Here is a 20036-nt window from a genome sequence, read left to right as displayed (position 1 = left end):
GCTGTATATCTCGATGGGCCGGCCCAGTCGGGCTGTCGCCTGTGCGTGGCGCTGCCAATTTGATGCAAAAGAGCGTCAAAGAAGGGCTCCTATAGGAAGGAAGTCTAGCAAGACGCAGCGCAGCCTCGCGTCAAGCTGCCGCCGAATGGGCTGGCCTAGCGTGGACCACTAGCCTTGAGTGCTCTTTTTTATTTTCGTTTTTTAATATTTTTGCTTTGTTTATTTCCTTATCTTTTCAATTTTTCTTATATGTCCTAATATTCTAAATATATACTTAGAAAAAATGTTAAACATGTATATAAAAATATTCCAATGTATATGAGAATTGTACAATGTTTATTGAAAGAATAGACATCAAAACACATATACGAAAAAAAGTTAATCATGTATTTAGAAATTGTTAAATATTTGCCAAATTTTTTCCTAATGTATGCAGTTTTTTACAATGTGTATGAAAAAAGTAGACATAAAAAATTACTATAACAAAATGTCTATAATTTTTTGGAAAATGTTAAACGTCTGAATAAAAAAGGTTCCTAATGTATAGAAAGGATGTAGAATGTGTGTAAAGAAAGTTGATAACAAAATATATGTTTGAAAGACAAAATCTTGTAACTATTTTTTTCAACGTGTACACATTTTTCCGTATTTGAATAAATATTTAATTTGTATAATTTTTTCCCTTTCTATACATAAAGAGAAAGAAAAAAACCCGATGAAAACCAACAAAGAAGGCAACGAAAACCAATAAAAACTAAAAATGAAACAAAGGAAATGAATGAAAAAACAATGGAAATGAATGGAAAGCAGTGAAAACCAAGAAAGAAACAAAGAAAACCGATGAAAATCAAGGAAGAAACAAAGAAAACCAAACAAAATAAGAAAGGAAAAAAAGTGAAAACGAAGAAAAATGTTTGTAGAAACAAAAAAAATTCAGAAAATTATTTCTGAATTTGAGAAGATGTTCATGAATTTGACAGAAATGTCCTTGGATTTAGAAAAATGTTCACAAATTTAAAGTAAGCTTCATGGATAAAAAATGTTCCTTAACGTTTTTTAAAATATAGATTTCACACATTATTCATGAATTCAAAAGAAAAATCATGAATATGAAAAAAAATCTCAGATTTAAAAACATTGCATGATTTTAAAGAACACTCTTAGATTGAAAAACTATTCTTTAATATCAAAATTGTTCTTGATTTCTAGAAAAGTCAGCAAATTCTGAAATTGTTCATGATTTGCCTAAATGTTCATGAATTTTAAAAGTAGTTCGTGATTTAAGAAATGTTTGGCAATTTAGAAACAGAAAAAATAAAGAAGAAATAAATATAAAAAGGAAAAGGAAAAATAAAAATAAACAAGACAAACAAAATAAATATAGAAGCAGAAAAACAGGCAGCCCATTAACGTGGTCGGTGGTGCGCGTTTCGTCGCTATCCCCTGACCCACGCTGGGAATTCCCTGGTACATTGAGAGAAACTAACTAAAGAAGTTAAGGGTGCACCTTGCGGGTGCCCCGTAAGGGTCACTTTTGTGGGCTAAGAACATGTCAAGTGATGTGTCCAGCCGGCGCCATGTGTCACGTGCTGTGTACTCCTACTGGATTTTTTTCTATACATGTTTGTGGGTTCTAGATTGTTTTATTTTTTTTTGCCTTTTTGATTTAAGATTTTTTCTAGGTTTTGGAGGAAATAATCATGGTTTTTTTTCTTCCACGAGAAGCACAAATTTGCTTCCCGTGGAGGCACTGATTTGCTTCCGCGAGGAGAACACAATTGTGCTTCTCAGAAAAGGAAAAATAAATAAAAGAAATGCTTTCACGAGAGGCACATATTTGCTTGTCATGGAGGCACGTATTTATTTCCACAATAAGCATAACTGTGCTTCTCGGAAAGGGATAAAAAAATCATGATTTTTTTGCATGATTTTTTTTTGCTTCCACGGGAAGCACAAAATTTGCATGTCATGGATGCACAGATTTGCTTCCCCAGGAAGCACATTTGTGCTTCTCGAAAAAGGAAAAAAATATGATTTTTTGTGCTTTCACGAGAGGCACAATTTGCATCTTGTGGAGGTACAGATCTGTGCTTTCCGAAAAGGAAAAAACGGTGAAAAAAACATGCTTTCGGCTATGGGTTTTTTCTTTCGGTTTTTCTATGAAAAAAAGTTTGTCACTCTATTAACGTGGGATCTGGTTTCGGAGATCTCGACACGAGAAATCCAATGGTGGAAAATGGTTCAGGATTTGGACGTACGGTTCAAGAGATAAAATGTTAAAAAAAAATCTCTGAAAAAGGAAAAACTCATAGGTTACGACAAGTGTCGCACATGCAGCGTGTTGATAACCCACAAGTATAGGGGGTCGCAACAGTTTTCGAGGGTAGAGTATTCAACCCAAATTTATTGATTCGACACAAGGGGAGCCAAAGAATATTCTCAAGTATTAGCAACTGAGTTGTCAATTCAACCACACCTGGAAACTTAATATCTGCAGCAAAGTGTTTAGTAGCAAAGTAATATGATAGTAGTGGCAACGGTGGTAAAAGGTAACGGTAGCAACAGTAATATTTTTGGTGTTTTATAGTGATGATAACAATAGCAACGGAAAAGTAAATAAGCGAAGAACAATATATGGAAAGCTCGTAGGCATTGGATCGGTGATGGAGAATTATGCCAGATGTGGTTCATCATGTAACATTCATAACATAGGGTGACACAGAACTAGCTCCAATTCATCAATGTAATGTAGGCATGTATTCCGAATATAGTCATACAAGCTTATGGAAAAGAACTTGCATGACATCTTTTGTCCTACCCTCCCATGGCAGCGGGGTCCTAGCGGAAACTAAGGGATATTAATGCCTCCTTTTAATAGAGTACCGGACCAAAGCATTAACACATGGTGAATACATGAACTCCTCAAACTATGGTCATCACCGGGAGTGGTCCCGATTATTGTCACTTCGGGGTTGCCGGATCATAACACATAGTAGGTGACTATAGACTTGCAAGATAGGATCAAGAACTCACATATATTCATGAAAACATAATAGGTTCAGATCTGAAATCATGGCACTCGGGCCCTAGTGACAAGCATTAAGCATAGCAAAGTCATAGCAACATTAATCTCAGAACATAGTGGATACTAGGGATCAAATCCTAACAAAACTAACTCGATTACATGATAAATCTCATCCAACCCATCACCGTCCAACAAGCCTACGATGGAATTACTCATGAAATTGGTGATGGAGGATGGTTGATGATGACGACGGCGACGGATTCCCCTCTCCGGAGCCCCGAACGGACTCCAGATCAGCCCTCCCGAGAGAGTTTAGGGCTTGGCGGCGGCTCCATATCGTAAAACGTGATGAATCTTTTTCCCTCATTTTTTCTCCCCGAACATAAATATATGGAGTTGGAGTTGAGGTCGGTGGAGCTCCAGGGGACCCATGAGGCAGGGGGCGCGCCCAGGGGGGCAGGCGCGCCCCCACCCTTGTGTCTAGGGTGTGGGCCCCCTTGCCTTGATTCTTTGCCAGTACTTTTTATTATTTCCAAAAATAATCTCTGTGGAGTTTCAGGTCATTCCGAAAACTTTTGTTTCTGCACATAAATAACACCATGACAATTCTGCTGAAAACAGCGTCAGTCCGGGGTAGTTCCATTCAAATTATGCAAGTTAGAGTTCAAAATAAGGGCAAAAGTGTTTGGAAAAGTAGATATGACGGAGACGTATCACGTGTCACTTGTCATCGCATGAGAAGGTGAAAGTGACCTTTGCAAGAGATACCCCTTAAGGAGTGATTGCGCAGTATTTCGTTATAAGCGAGATATAGTTCTCAAGCTTCCTTTTCAACATTGAGCTTCCATTGCCGTCACGAGCAATGAGTTACAATAGTTCCATGGAAATAACTAATAAACTACTACCATATTTTTTGTTGGACCGAGTTCATCTTGACACCTGAATCTAAGATGGAGACCCAATTAGCATATGAGAACGTAAACCTCTCTGGTTCCATGGCCTCGCCATGATAGAGGGAAAATTTAGTTCACAAAAACACTAATAAGAAGACATTGGCAAAAACACAAAGCTCTCAAATCTGAGGTCCCCACAACTCTTAGCGTCAAGATGGTAGTCGGAGGTGAGTGGACGGGGTAAATCTCTAGTTGGTGCTCCTCTGTCAAAACCTAGCCACCTCAAAGTTGATCTGTTTATTCATATGAAATGAGTTTATGTTATTGCATCATATTCTTTTGTTGTTTACATTCATTGTGAGGTTGGAATCCTTCATCAACACTATGGTGAAGGTCTTGTGGTTCGATAACCTGCACTTTAGGGGATTATTCATGACCCAAGTCTGGCCATTGATCATGGCTCCCCATCTATTCGAATGGATGACTGAAGGTGATTTTAGAAACCTTTATAGATAATCAAGTTCGTGCACGTGAACGTGAAGGGGTGACAGTCTTGCTGCTCTATTCCAATTGTAGCTTCTTTACCGATATGTTAGAATTATTTCATCTTGCAAAGATTGATCCCACAAAGAAGATATTTCCAGAAGATTCTATTGTATTTCTTAGTTATAGGAATTACAAATTACTTTGTAATGAAGGAAATATGCCCTAGAGGCAATAATAAAGTTGTTATTTATATTCCTTATATCATGATAAATGTTTATTATTCATGCTAGAATTGTATTAACCGGAAACTTAGTACATGTGTGAATACATAGACAAAACAGAGTATCCCTAGTAAGCCTCTACTTGACTAGCTCGTTAATCAAAGATGGTTAAGTTTCCTGACCATAGACATGTGTTGTCATTTGATGAACGGGATAACATCATTACGAGAATGATGTGATGGACAAGACCCACGCGTTAGCTTAGCATTATGATCGTTTACACTACAAAAAAATACACTTCCGTGATGATACGTGTTTGTCACAGTAGGTCGCGTTTTTTGTCATGCATGTACATCCATGACGATTTTATGACAAAATCAAGATAGTCATACCTGTGATGTTGTAGAAGTGTTTCATGACATTACCAAAATTATCATCACGGAAGTGTCCACTTCCATGAAGATAAATCGCGCGTCACAGAAGTGCTTTCGTCAAGGGTGACCGACACGTGGCATCCACCGTAACGGAACGCTGTTAAGCTATCGGGTCGGGTTTTGGATCCGATAACCCGTTAACAGCCCCGACCAATGGGGATTTTCCATGTGTAAAACCATCATTGGCTGGAGGAAACACGTGTCGGCTCACCGTTGGGACAGATGTCATCCGCTCATTGGACCGAAGGCGCCTATGATACGGCGACACGTGGCACGGCCCAACAGAGGCCCATTGCTGTGAAAAGGCCGACCCGTTTGACTTGGTGAAAAGGTGGCGGGCCAGCCCACGGAAAGCTGTTAACGGCCTGTTCGCATATAGCCCATTTACAGCCCGTTACGCCCTATCCGAATTAGGCCCAGTAGCGTCATCTGGGCCGTCCAATATGATTCAACCCGTTTTAACTTCCAGCCCATTTGTGGCCCATGACTTCTTTCGGCCCATATGAGGACCTTTGTAACTCTTGGCCCATTAACGACCCGTGGTGAAACTGGTCCGTAATGAACAGTGTATCACTTTATACCCATTAACGGCCCGTTATTCCATTGGGCCGTTTCCAGCCCAAGTTATCTTTCGGCCTTCTAAGGGCCCATTGATTCTTGGGCTCATTTGCAGCATTCGGTTACATACGGCCCGTTACTGTCATTTTCTGCTTGTGGGCCAAATTCAGCCCGTCGTTACAGTCGGCCCGTTTGCGGTCCGTTAATACGTTAGGTCGTTTTCATGTAAAAAAACCCGTTGGGCTGTTTTCATAGAGTTATCAAATACGACCTATTAACGGCCCGTTATGGTCCATGAATAGTACGGCCCATGATTGGGGAAATGATGATACGCCCCATAGAAGGCCCATGGATCCTACGGCCCGTATGAGGCCCATGGATAGTACGGCCCGTAGAAGGCCCATGGATCATACGGCCCATAGAAGTCCCATGGCCCTACAGCCCGTAGAAGGCCCATGGACCCTAAGGCCCGTATAGAAGGCCGATGGATCCTACGGCTGGACGAAGGCCCATGGATCATACGGTCTGCAGGAGGCCCATGGTTACAACAGTCCGTGTGTTGCCATGATTATTTTGGCCTAGTTACCAAAAATAGGCTATTGTGGCCACTAGAAAAAGAATTGCAGTGACTACAAGCAAACAACTAAACAAGACAATAAGGAAATAAATAAGCAAGCAATTAACGCTAGCCTATTACCGCTATTACACATATTACATCCACTGGGCATCAAAGTTCGCCACCAGTGCAAATATAGGGAACAAAGCAGCACATTACATACACTGGCCGTCAAAATTGGCCACCAGTGCAAATAAACGCGGCAGCAAAACAAGAGCATAACTGAAACAATTTCAGAAGAGCTCAAGAAACGTTATCCTGGGTATCCACCATGCTGGCAATAAGCTTAGCAAGCTGATTAGCTTTGTCCTGTTTGGTGCTAAAATCCTCCAACGCTTGCTGTTGCACCAGAAAGTATGCATCTGAATGCTCCAGGGACTTCCGCAGTCCTTCCGCTTCTTGTCGCAGCACAGCTGATCGATGTCTTTCAGCTTGTAGTTGAGACTCAAGAAACCGAACTGATTCAGACAGTGAGTTTGAATAGCTTGTGCAAGCGGTAGTGGCCAGTAACTCGAACACTAAACCAAGACAGGACTTTGGGGTTGTCTCGCTGTCTTTAAGATAGTCTTCCTTAGCTGTTTTCTCAGCTTTGTTGGAGACCAACAAGGATGTGTCACTATCCTGAACCTTATCTGCATTACTTCCTTTACCATTGCTTAATAAGGCATTCTTCCCCAATATTCTGTCAGCATTCTAAAAGAAGAAACAAGCAGACACATAACAAGTTTAGCATGTACTAGTATATGAAACTCATTTCGGTGAACCAGTTCATTAGTAAGGTGGACAGGATTAAACTACCAAGTCTTCTATTGCCAAGTACTAGTACATAATAAAAGCATCAAACAAACATATATCTATGTCCTATGGTCACTGCATTGTCTTGCTAAATCAAAATAGAGACATGGTTCAAATCATATCAGTTCAAGACAAAGCAGCAGTGAAAGAATATAAAGCGTGGGAAACTACACGGCACAACAAGATTTCAGATGGGTACCACGGGTCTACATGTACAACAACACTATTGGCTCTGTTGTGATGCTAGTAATGTGCATGATATGAAAGTCAACTGTATACACAATTGAAATTGAAATCAACAGAGCTATTGATAAGAGCAAACCCGTTAAAGAAATATGCGTGAACATACCTGCTGTGCCATTGGAGTTTCGATTGGATCCTTTAATTTAAAAATAAGTTTGTATGAGTAAATACAGTGATATAAGAGCAAAGCAATCATAGTTAAAAAAGGCGTGCCTAAGCGAGCGCTTAAGCGCCCCTAGGCTCTAGGCGTTGGAAAAACGTATTGCGCATAACTACGCATAATCTGTGCATAACTGCGCATAAGCATGCGCTTTGGTCAGTAAAGCGCAAGGCGGTGGCAAAACGCACAATTAACGCCTAGCGCTTTTTTGAACTATGATAGCAATGGAATCTTAAATTAGAACAGTTGTTCTTCAGGTTTAGGCACTTGTTCTACATGAACAGAGTACAGTAAGACGCAAGAATATAATACTTAAAAATAGAAAATGAGCTCATAGACCTTACCACATTCTTGGTTCGGGACCAGTACAGAACAAGGCGTTCCCAGTCATCGTCCAGTAAATGTGTCTCAGGAGAACGTAAGGGAATTTGATGAGTTTCTTTGCCGGTGAAGTACGTTTTCTTCAGGTAATTCCAATACTGCCACCAAGCATTTTGAAGATAGCAGAGGTATTAGCACAGGTTACCTCATCCTGAGTTTCCAAATTGGTCCTTCTCTATAGAGAAAAATGGGAAATTTTGCTATATTATAACCATCATGGAGGTAGGATGTATGGGACGAAGCAAAGTAATTGCCATGAATAACATTACTTACACATAACTCCTGGACAAACACCTGCAACTGGAATTTTCCTTCATCTTCAGTATAATATTTCCAAGATGGGAAGATACGCACATACGATTTAACAACATCAAATGCGCTAGATGTTAAACTACGACTAGCTGGTTGTGCTTCCTCCACAGGAATAGGCGTACTAACTGGTGGAGTTGGGGTTCGCCGTGATAGTACTGGCCCTTTGGGCACTGGAGCTGCCTTACTAACTACTCTTGTTTGGGAGCTCTGTGGTGGAGATGGTGCTGTGTCAACAGGAACTGGGTTACTATCGGCTGGGGTTGGGGTTAGATTGGGTGAAGCTGGTTCTCTGTCCATCGCGGTAGGGGTACAATCTGCGAGAGTTTGGGTTATGTGTGGTAGGGCTAGTTCTTGTGCATGTACAACCGGGATGCTATCTCCACCAAGAGGTAGCACTGTTTTATTTGAAGACCGTGTTTTTAGTCCGCTAGATACTGGCATCACCCACTCCAATTCAAATGGCTGATAAACAGGAAACATAGTTGAATGTACATACATTGTATGAGAGACAGATGCAATAGATAGTCTGGAAAAAAGAGGGCATGAAATAGTTGACATGTTTATTGTTTAACTAAAACAGATAGCATGACATAATTTCACATATATGATGTATATCTAAACTGGATAGCATAGCATAACATAATTCAAAGATATGATGAATAACTAAACAGGATTGGATGACATAATTCACCTACATGTTATCTAAGTAATCAGGATCGCATCATTTAATTCACATATGTGATTTATATGCTAAACAGAGGGCATTCGATATGATGTCTGAACTAAGAACATGGTGTTGAATATTGTTTATATGATGTCTAAACTATGTAATGCAAGATACCGTATGCATGATATGAGAAGTATAACTGTGCCAAGTTAGAGCATACACCTCAGTGGGGGAATAGGACTGGTCATCTATCTCTGAATCCATCTCTGAGGAGCTATCGGGACCCAACAAGAGATCTGCTTCGACAGGTAGCACTGTCTGCTCTGAAGGCCTTGTTTTTACTCCAGATTTTTCCATCTCCCACCCAAATGGCTGATTCACAGGAAGAGTAGTTTAATGTACAAACATTGTCGACAAATGGAAATGTAATGAAGAAAAGGATGGGCAATATATCATTCAAATATATGATGCCTGGTTAAACAGGATCGGATTGCACATTTCACATATATTATGGTTGGCTAAAAGACATGAGACTGCATAATTCCCATATATGATATAGAAACTAAAAAGGTGGCATTACAGAACATGTCTAAACTAAGCAGATGACATATATGATGTCAAAAGTAGGCACTGCAAGGCAACATATGCATGGTATGACTAACATCATCATGCCAAGGTAGAGCAAACACCTTGGGGGTAAATAGGAGTGGTCAGCCGGCGTCTGAATCCGCCTCAGAACAGATATCTTCCTCTTGATTACAATCTGGAGAGGGGTGGGGAGGGTTTGCCATTGAACCCACCATGGAGCGATGTCTGCATGACATTGTATTGCCGCGCAAAACTCTTCTCTTTTTCTCTACATGTTCAACATGACTGTGTACAATGTCTGACATGCATACGAAAAAAATATGGTGAGATTATGTAAGGAGAGCATGCATAAATTTAGAGTGATGGTAACAACCAGTGGATCGACGTTTTTCCGTTGAACCAAAATAGCCCTAATGGATCGACGTGAATGTATAGTAATAAGTGATGCAACAAGTGTACAACCTCTTTGCCGTAGTCGTGTCGACCTCAACATCATTGGGTTGGTCGCTGAAGCAGTTGAGGCAGAGGTGGCTGTCGGAGGTGTGGAGGAAGATCTGAGGAATCTGTAGACGGCATCCAGGGCACTGCTCTGTTGTGATGGATCGTTCTATCGTTGGAGCAGCTCTGGTGAGTCGTAAGACGTCAAGGCTGAAGCAGCACAAGACAGACATCGTCAATCTCAAGTGGGATTCTAATAGCATCTCCAATAGATGATGTAAAATGGATGTAAAATTAACATCACCAAAAACCACCTGACTACAACAGATGAGGTAAAAACTGTTGACTCTGAACTTAACTGTCGAAACTGAAATTTACTGTGGAATCTGAATGCTACTGTCGAAACTGAACACAATGGTAGCAGAGAGGCACTTGACATGTAGTTTAGGGAGGGCCTGCAGTTCATCTTCAACCTGCACCCCCATGAGCTGCCAGCCACCACTGGCCCCAGCGCCGCCTCGCCGCCCCGAAACAGCTCGCCACCGCCGCCCCGGCCAGCCCTCTAGGCCCCCCGCCCCCACCCTGAACCCTAAGATAGATAGTGGGGTACCTCTCCGGCGAGCCCCCGTCCCTGTTGCGGGTGGTTCTTCCTTAACTCCGGCGAGCCCCCCAACCCCTGAAAATCGACTGACCCAAAAGTCGATTCAGTCGACTGAAGTGTGGCTTAATCGGAGCAGAGCAGCAGCACGAGCGAGGGGGAGAGCAGCAGCAGCAGCTGGGTGAGCGAGCGATCGAGCGAGAGTCGGAGCAGCAGCAGCAGCGCGAGCGAGCGAGAGCCGGAGCAGCAGCAGCAGATCCGGCTGGTATGGCCGCCGCCGCCGAAGGGGCCTCGCACTGGGGGAGAGCCGCCGTGGAGATGTCGCCCGCGGCACCGGCTTCAAGGTAGCCGCTCCATGGGGGTGCGAGATGGAGCACCGTCAGCGCCGGGATGTCGAGTTAAGGAGAAGGTGCGATGCGATGAGTGTATAACCTCTTTGGTGGCTCCGAGTAGGCCTCGGCTTCGTCCGAGGAGTCGGTGAGGATGCTGCGGTTCCGGTGGAGCAGGTTAAGGCGGCACTGTGGGGATGGAGCAGCCGCGATAGACGAGGCGATCATCGGAGCAGCTCCTTGGAGGTGGAGGACGGGGCGGCTGAACCGGCGGGACGGCGAGATGGACGACGGATCCTGATCCGGGGAGGTGGACGAGGGACGTCGAGCTGTTGCGGTGGATGACGTCATCGGGGAAGAGGCTCCGGCTGGGCAGCGGTGACGTGGCAGATAGAGGAGGGTGGGGTTTCGCGGCTAGAGCGGAGAGGTTATGGTGGCCTGGGATTTCGAATGGCGAAAAGGGGGCGATGGGAGGGGGTGAAGCATGACTTAGGGACGTGCTTGTCCAAAATGTAGGGTGTGTTACAAAAGTACCCCCCCCACCGATTTGAACTAGCGGCCCTTTTGGCTCAGGGTTAGAAGGGGGATTTCGCGTGTCGGGATTTGGCAGCTGGAGGGAGTTTTCGTGCGCGTTGTAATTTCGGGATAGCAAGGCGCGGGTTGTGAAGGCGCCAGTTTTGGAAGCACGATATCTGAATTTTCGGGATATAACAAGACGCGGGTTGAATTTTAGGGACAAGCCTAACGTGTAGTAATATTGTACTTGTATGTACCAAATCAGTTCGCACTTCCCTCAACCAAAAAGAAAACGAAAAAATAAAACTATTCACACCACACAAAGAGAGAGTCTTGCCCCGTTTTACTATACAAATGCTATTCAAAGCTACTCCCTCCTTCCATCTATATAGGGCCTAATGCGTTTTTCGATGCTAAATTTGACCAAATATTAGAGCAATGATATATGACATGCAACTTACACAAAGCACACTGTTAAATTCGTCTGTGAAAGGTTCTTTCAATGATATAATTTTCACATTGTGCATGTCATGTACTATTAATCTTTTCAATGGTCAAAGGCGGTCTTAAAAATCTCATTACGCCCTATATAGATGGAAGGAGGGAGTATGAATCCATGTTATGTCCAATTAAATTTTTCCGCTTGCTGTATAATGCATGTAACCTACTCACACCAACATTTTAGTGCATTCCAAATGTCTATACTACCGCTGCAATTCAAACTAAATTTGAATTCGTTTCTCTATTTCAATAAGAATCTACAATCATGATTGTTGCCAACTTCAACCATCATAGTTTCCTTGCTATCCGCCAGATATAAATCGGACAACCTATAATGCAGGACGGCAGGCACACCATCATCAACAACTCCATTTTTTTTATAAGAGTAGAGATAAAATATATTAAATGTAGTATAACATGTTCATAACCACACCATGTGTATCACCGTTATATATATTCACACATGCGTCGGTTTGAAACACTATGATAAATTATTCAAATATCCGAATTCACTTTTTATAATGAAGTATATATGATCTCTATCCGTCTTTTACACCCACACAACCCTCTTATCTTTGTAGCTAGCGCTAAATTTCTCTTGTGCATGCACACGCCCGCATCCCTCTCACCCTCCCTCAGCATTCTCTAGCTCCATCGCGCAAATTCGTCTTTTCACTTTAGGTCGTTCACCCACGGTGTGTGTAGGCCCCCCAGCTCCTTCTTTAAGGCACACATCGATTGATATGCCTCTCTAGCCAGGTGTGCCTAGCACAAACACAAGCTTCCCCTCTTCTCTTGTCACCGTCCATGCCTCACTCCCACCACTCTTTTCATCGTTCTCGTACTCGCACACTCCCCCCTCGATATAGTATGCCTCTCGTACCACCTCCTACATGCATCCCTCTCTCTCTATCCTTCTCCTCGTGCCTCATTTGCTTCTAACACACACATGCATGTATACCGATCGATCTCCCAACATATACCTAGATCGACTTTAACTACTCCCCATCGATCGACGTACCTCACAAGTTATGTCTCTCCTTTATCTAACAAGGGGTGATTGATCTTCCTATGTAGTTACGTCTGCTTACCACAGCCACATCGTCCCCCCTCATCATTCGTGCATGCCTCCTGACCCGTCTCTCACACGCACGTGCACAGACAACAAGCAGCCATCTCCTCTCTTATTGATATTGCGGGCGTGCCCTCCGTTTGTCTAGCAAGCCTATCCCACCATTTGTTAGAAGCAACTCCACTACCACCCCCTCCAACACTCTAGCTCTATCTCTCTCCCAACCTTATTCCTCTCCTGCACATATGCATGGATGCCGATCGATCTCCCTTAATACATGAGGCAGATCGATCTCCTTAATACATGAGGTAGGCCTCTCTCCTCCTCCACACATATACCAGCCATTGTACCTCTATAGTTAATTGGGCCTCCCTCTTCCCCCACCACACACCGATAGTCGAGCGCTGCAGGTAGGTATCCATGCCACAGAGACAAACTGCACATGTCCCATCTCACGTTCCAGTAGGCCAGCCACTCTATATCTTTGACGTGGGCACACACAAATTTGATGGCACTCTTTATCGATTGCGCGCGCGCACACACACACATCATCCCTCTCTTCGATTCTATGGACACCTCAAGATGCATTTGTATGAGTAGTTTATCTTGTGAGAGAAAAGTTGAACGAGGGAAGGCCTTATTTGCAAACATGGAGAGATGTGTGGGTATATTTTTGCAAAATTGCCATAGTTTCTTTTCTATCCGTTAGATATAAATCCGGCGGCCTTTATTGCAGGATGGCACGCACACCATCATCACCAACTTTGTTTTCTACTCCCTCCATCCAAAAATACTTGTCATCAAAATGGATAAAAAGAGATGTATCTAAAACTAAAATACGTCTAGATACATTTCCTTTTATCCATTTTGATGACAAGTATTTCCAGATGGAGGGAGTATTTGTCTTTTTAGAGATTTCAACAAGTGACTATGACCGGACCTAACCAGCATACTCAAAAAAGTAGTCCATAATTTTGATGTTACCCTCTTTTCTTGGCAGTGCAGTGCCATCTGGATACCTCATAAATAAATAAAGTACTACATGATACTAATATATGATACATGGCGCAGGAGTACTACGTATTATTAATACAGTTTTGCTAGAACTCATCTAGATGAGATATAATTTGGTCTCATTCATCTTTTATAGCCATTGGATGTGATGTTATATAATATGCGTATGTGCTGACGTGGGTTGTATTTGTTCTTGTGCAATGAACTGACCACTACATGTCATGTTTGATAGTCTCGAGTCATTAAAAGCATACAAGCCCCACATCTCTTCTTGGTTGATTCCTCTATTTATGTCAAAAAATAAGAAACAACATGAGAGTTAATGCACCACGCATATGTGTTCACTATTTGGTTTTCGTAAGATGACTTAATACTCACCTAGACGGAGGGAGTATTCGATTTGACAGCGGGCGGCACAGTTCCCGATACGGCTTTAATGCAGACGAGGGAGGGAGTAGCGGTTCCCGATATGTTGAACGGCCAATGCATCCTCCTTCAATTAATGCATGAGGGAAGTAATGGGAGGAGGTCCGGGAAAAGAGGCCGCACGATGTGAATGCAACGCAGTTTGCCCTCATTGCCCTCATATAAAGGCGCCCCTCCATTCCAATGCATCTACCACATCGTACGCACCTAAGCATTTGCCTAAGCACCTACACTAAGCGCAAAAGAGCTCACTCTAGACACATGGCGGTGATGCGCGTGAGCGGCCAGCGGCTGCGCCAGATGGTCCATGACGCCGGCCTGCGACATGGCGCCGAGGATCATCTCTAGACGGTGTTGGAGACCGGCTGGTGGATGGCCGCCTTCGACGCCAACTACGACTCTCAGTTGGACCAGATGAGCATTGCCACCAGCAACAAGTTCACCGTCCTCAAGAAGCTCGCGGACGACATCACCGTACTCCTCCAGCCCGCGCGCCCGGGCTCCTCATTGCCTGCCACCCTAATTGGCCTCCATGGCCGGAACCTCTTTCAAGCACTGGTGGCCCTGCGACAGCCCGCCGACGCCACGAAGAATGTCCACCTGGAGGTCGCGCTCGCCGCGAGGCGCCTCGCCCTGCAAGAATTCGTCGACCTACACATCCACATGTACGAGGAAACGTGTACATAGGTATCTACAAGGCTAGCAAGGATGCTACGACGTTGGCCTTCCTCACTCGGCTGGAAGCCTTGGATGCCTTTGCTGAGAAGCACCTCGACCTCGCCACAAAAGCCGCCGCTCCTTAGCCGTCGGTCGGTGGCCCGGCGCACTAAGTTGAGGAGGAGGAGGTCATACGTTCATGGATCCATCTTTCTTCTTGCCTTCTATAACCACCACTGCGATCGCATCATCCTGGCCTTAATTCTTATTGTGTTGTTGCATTCTTGTTTGAGTCAATACCGAAATGTGCGATCCCTTTGCTTAATTATATGCATCACTGTAACTAGTACTCCATCCGTCAATTTATAAGTTGTGCTTACCTTTTCCATCAACTTCGTGCAACGCGCGGGCATCTTGCTAGAAACACTAGAATATGTCTATATAATCTGTATGTGATAGTCCATTTGAAATCTCAAAAAAGACAAATATTTAGGTACGGAGGGAGTAATATATTAGGAGTATATCAAAACAATAGTGATTTCTTTCAAGTTTGTGAACAAATACTACTATTCTACTACTTTGGATCCATCGCAATGCACGGGCACATTGCTGGTAAAAGGAAAAGGCCTACCGCGTTCGCGTCGCACCCCCACACGCCCGGGAATCGGGAGTACAACACGGCCCGTCCGGCACGACACATAGCTTAGGGAAGGCGTGTTGCCTAGCATTTTCACTTTCATGTGGGACCGCCGTTGAGCAAACCGACACCCCGCCCGCCGCCGGGTTGGAAAACATAAACAAGGGAAAGATCTAGCTGTAGCACGGAAGCCAAGAAATTTGGTGTCATACGGGGCTCGTTGATAGAGTAGGAGCATTCCGTACTAGTACTACTCCTACTAGTACCAAGTTTGTACTCCTAATACTATATTACTATTACTACCACTATACAACTAGTAGGTACGTGCATGGCACAACATCGTAGGAAAAAAATGGGAAGATCTTGTTTTGGGTGATTTATCTTTTTTTTTCAATCAACATAGATGAATAATATGATGTGGGGGGCACCCATGAAGCTTATGTGGCTTGGTTGCATGGCTACGGAAGGTTAGAGAAAAATAAATAGGTAATGTGTTTAGAGTGCACTCCACTAAATAGATATATATACTTTGGATCCATTGCAACGGACCGACACATCTATATGTATACCCCCTATATAGTGTGTGAAAAACTTTGAAAGTTGGTCGTTGGATGAAGCCAATCCGACGGTACAAAGATGGCAAATCCGAGCACTACTGGCCGTTGGATATCATCCACCAGATTCTGCCACATGTATAATCTGGAAGACTCCATGGTTGAACTTAATTCATGACTAACTTTGCCACAACTAAGCTTAGGCAGAGTTATTAGTTCTTCAAAACGAAAGAAACAAGTTGGCAAGCCTAAGGGAATCTTGCCACATTTTGTGTGTGTATGTCATGTGGGGCCTTAGTGTGGCTTGCCTAAGGTGTGGCTTGAACCAAACACTCACCTAAGTTAATCAAACTTGCCTAACCTTACATTCCACCAGATTTTGCCACTTGTTAGAATCCAGAAAGCTCCACATGTAGAAGCATAATGCACAAACCACCAGAATCTCATGCGTGCAATGCACGTGTACCTTACTAGTACTACTTGGTAGTAGTAAGAAACAAATTCCAGTTTTGGTACGAGCTCGTACTGCGGGAGCACCACAAGGCCTGCCATAGGAGTTACATTTCCCTCCCGGGGCCCACGGGATCAAACTTCAGTGGCTTAGTGCCCGGCCTATGAGTCAATGACATGCGGACCTTAAATGTGGCTGGCCCACATGTCATTCTGTTGGTGGTGGGATGGTTCGTGACTCACTCATTCGAGATGAACCGGCCGGTGGTGGCGTGGCCGTGGCAAGGGTGCCACAGCTGGGCGTCGGGGCGTTACGAGGCGTAGATGGCCACACTGGCGGGTACTACCTGTAGTACTCCCTCCGGTCCTTTTTACTCTGCATATTAGGTTTGTCCGAAGTCAATCTCATCCAACTTTGACCAAGTTTATATAAAAAATTATAGTCATTCACATAACAACACCAATATCATTAGATTCATCTTGGAATATATTTTCATATTATATTTATTAGATATTATAGATGCTAATAATTTCTAATATAAATTTGGTCAAACTTAGCAAAGTTTGACTTTCGGCAAATCCAATGTGCAGAGTAAAAAGGACCGGAGGGAGTACATAAGTACTCAAGCTGAGGATTTATGCCCGGGACGAAATGTGTCACAGCCGCTAGATGAAAATTCGATGGTGCAGGAGTACGGATCAGAACACAGCAGCGGAGCAGGCAAACCGCGTCCAATCGGGTGTGTCTGTGGTAGAAAGTTGATGGTCGCCGCAGTTCAGCTGGCCCGCATGTCATGCACACAAAGGCAAAGGAGCGGTGGGACCGAGAGGGATGAGGTGCACGTCGGGGGGATGAGGATCCCCTGACGCGAACAATCCTACCATTCGGTCACTGACATGTGGGACCCATAAGCGTGGGTCCCACTTGTCAGCGAAGGAAAGGCAGGGCAAGGCGGTGATAGCCATGTTACAGGATCCATGTCCATGTCGGGGGACGTCGTTCCGTGGGTTGGAGCGGCGTCGTGGGAATCGCGTGTGGGTGTGGCAGTGGTAGAAACAAGAAATGTGATGTTCGCCATGGTTCAACTTCCATGGACAAGCTGTCATGTCTGCTGACACATGTATATCAAAACTAGAGTGTTTATATTTCAAGCACGTGAACAAGTATTATTCTACTACTTTGGATCCATTGCAACACATGGGCCAGCACATTGGTAGTAGTAGTGTCCATCTCTATCTCTAGAGGCCTTCCCTCGTTCATCCTTTTCTCTCACAAGATAAACTACTCATACAAATGCATCTTGATGTTCCGTGGAACGCACGAGGATGTTTCCTTGGGGGTCTCTCCAGCGAGGCGTGGCCGTAGTTGCAAGTTGATGCCCCTTGAGATGCCGACGTTGAGGGGCACTCGGATTTCCTCCGATGAGCAGGTAAGATGAGTTTGATCACGTAGTAAATGCGTTCTAAAGACTACTTCCATGTCCATTTCCTAATTCTCCCCCTGCCCACTGTTTCACAGGTTAGGCTCGGTGCGAGTGGAGATTGGCTTGCATATGTACAGGAGGGTACCAACATCAATTTGCACAACATTTACAACGGTGACACCGTTCCCGTAGAACCTTTGTCCAACATTGGGATCAGCCATGCAACGGGCCACCGCCTGAATTGGTACGATGGAACCACGGTGAGATTGAATAAGATAGCACGAACCTTGCACATGGCGGTCAAAGGCGGACCATGCTGTCTGCGGCCGATTTGTTGCCGTACGAGTAGGAAGACGTTGTGCTCCTTTCTAACCGCATCTTCGTGGTGACAAACTTGGGGACTTATTTTGTATGGGACACATCCTACGATATACTCCCTCTCTCCCAGTTTATTTGTTTTGAATCTTTTCGTTTTATAAGTTTCAAATTCAAATTTAGAGCTTCCCATCACATGTTGAGATTACAATGTCCATTAAATCGTTGCGTGCATGTATAGTAAAGAAAAAAATCTCGAGTTTGGCACGAGTTCGTGCTGCGGGAGCACCACAAGCCCTGGCGCAGGAGTTACATTTGCCTCTCAGGACCGTCGGGACTGAGCTTCAGCGCCTTACTACACCTACCTTTGAGTCAATAACATGTGGACCCGATAGGTGACTGGTCCACATGCAATGCTCCCGTAGGCAGAGGGGCAGTGGGGCCAAGAGGGGTGAGCCGCAGGTCGGGGGACGTGTTGTTTCATGGGTTCGAGCGACGTCGTGGGAATCGCGGGTGGCTGTGGTAGAAACTTGATGCTCGCCGCATTTTAGGTGGCCCACATGTCATGCACATAAGTTGTCATGTCTACAGACACATGCACTGCATACCAATCACTGGAAGGAGTAGTAGAGAAAGCTATATATGCGGATAAATAGTTACTTATAGTCAAGCGGACCCACGCTACTACTCTGTTCCAAAGACATGCACACCATCGAAATAGTCCATCTATATCAATATACACCGAGAGGGAATAATTGTTTTACAAGAGAGGAAATAGTTCATCCATCCATAATGCCCTCCTGCTGGTGCAGCCTTTTCTTCTTCTTCTTCTTCTTCTTCTTCTTCTTCTTCTTCTCTTCTTCTTCTTCTTCTTCTTCTTCTTCTTCTTCTTCTTCTTCTTCTTCTTCTTCTTCTTCTTGTTCTTCTTCTTCTCATTCTCTGTGGGAGACGGCTTCGCAACAAGCTCTTTGGACCTTGCAGCTATCTCGAAACTCATACGGGCATCGAAGGCAGCATATTTTATCCGCTCGTACGTCAAGGGATAATTCTCCCATCCAGACGACCTTAATGCCACCGTCTCATCACCCTTCTGAAGATTTGTACCGAGCACAAAATTTGCTACGTCGAATAGGGATGGTGTCTGTTTATCACAATCTTCTACAGGAATTTTGATTCTGGTTTGTAGGTCAGCGATGCTTTTCAAATCAAGGTTGTACGGCTCCAGCTTCTGTTTGTCCCCTTCGATGGCTGCCCCACAGAAGTATACGTCCTCCCGAGACAAGAAATCGTGAAGCTCACGTGGTATGGAGGGCGAGTGTATGATGTGGTACACCAAAACATCATCTTCGTGGCACAGCTGAAGGACGGTGGCGCGCTGGATCTTCCCAGGGGCACACTCCGTGTACTCTGCGTCGAGACCGATGACCGTTGTCTCTACCTTTTCGAGGGAGTTGGATACATTGTTGATCCACTACCGAACAACCCTTGGGTGGACGGTGACGGTGGCAACTATGCGCATCGAGCCTTCGACGAGGACATGTTGGACGCTAAAAACCTGCATCTCGATCTCTTTCGCCATTTGGAACCGCTGGAACGGAGGGCTATGGTTTGGAGAATTAGGATTAGATGGCTAGTCTAACTGAAGTAGTAGATGATTATTTAAAGAGGTTAAAACAATGTGAACGCAGTGGGGTTTGGATGCAAATGAAGACGAAGGGGAGGTGAA

Source organism: Triticum urartu, chromosome 2 (assembly GCF_003073215.2).
Source record: "Triticum urartu cultivar G1812 chromosome 2, Tu2.1, whole genome shotgun sequence".
Classification (NCBI taxonomy): domain Eukaryota; kingdom Viridiplantae; phylum Streptophyta; class Magnoliopsida; order Poales; family Poaceae; genus Triticum; species Triticum urartu.
Note: the sequence above shows the minus strand (reverse complement) of the source record.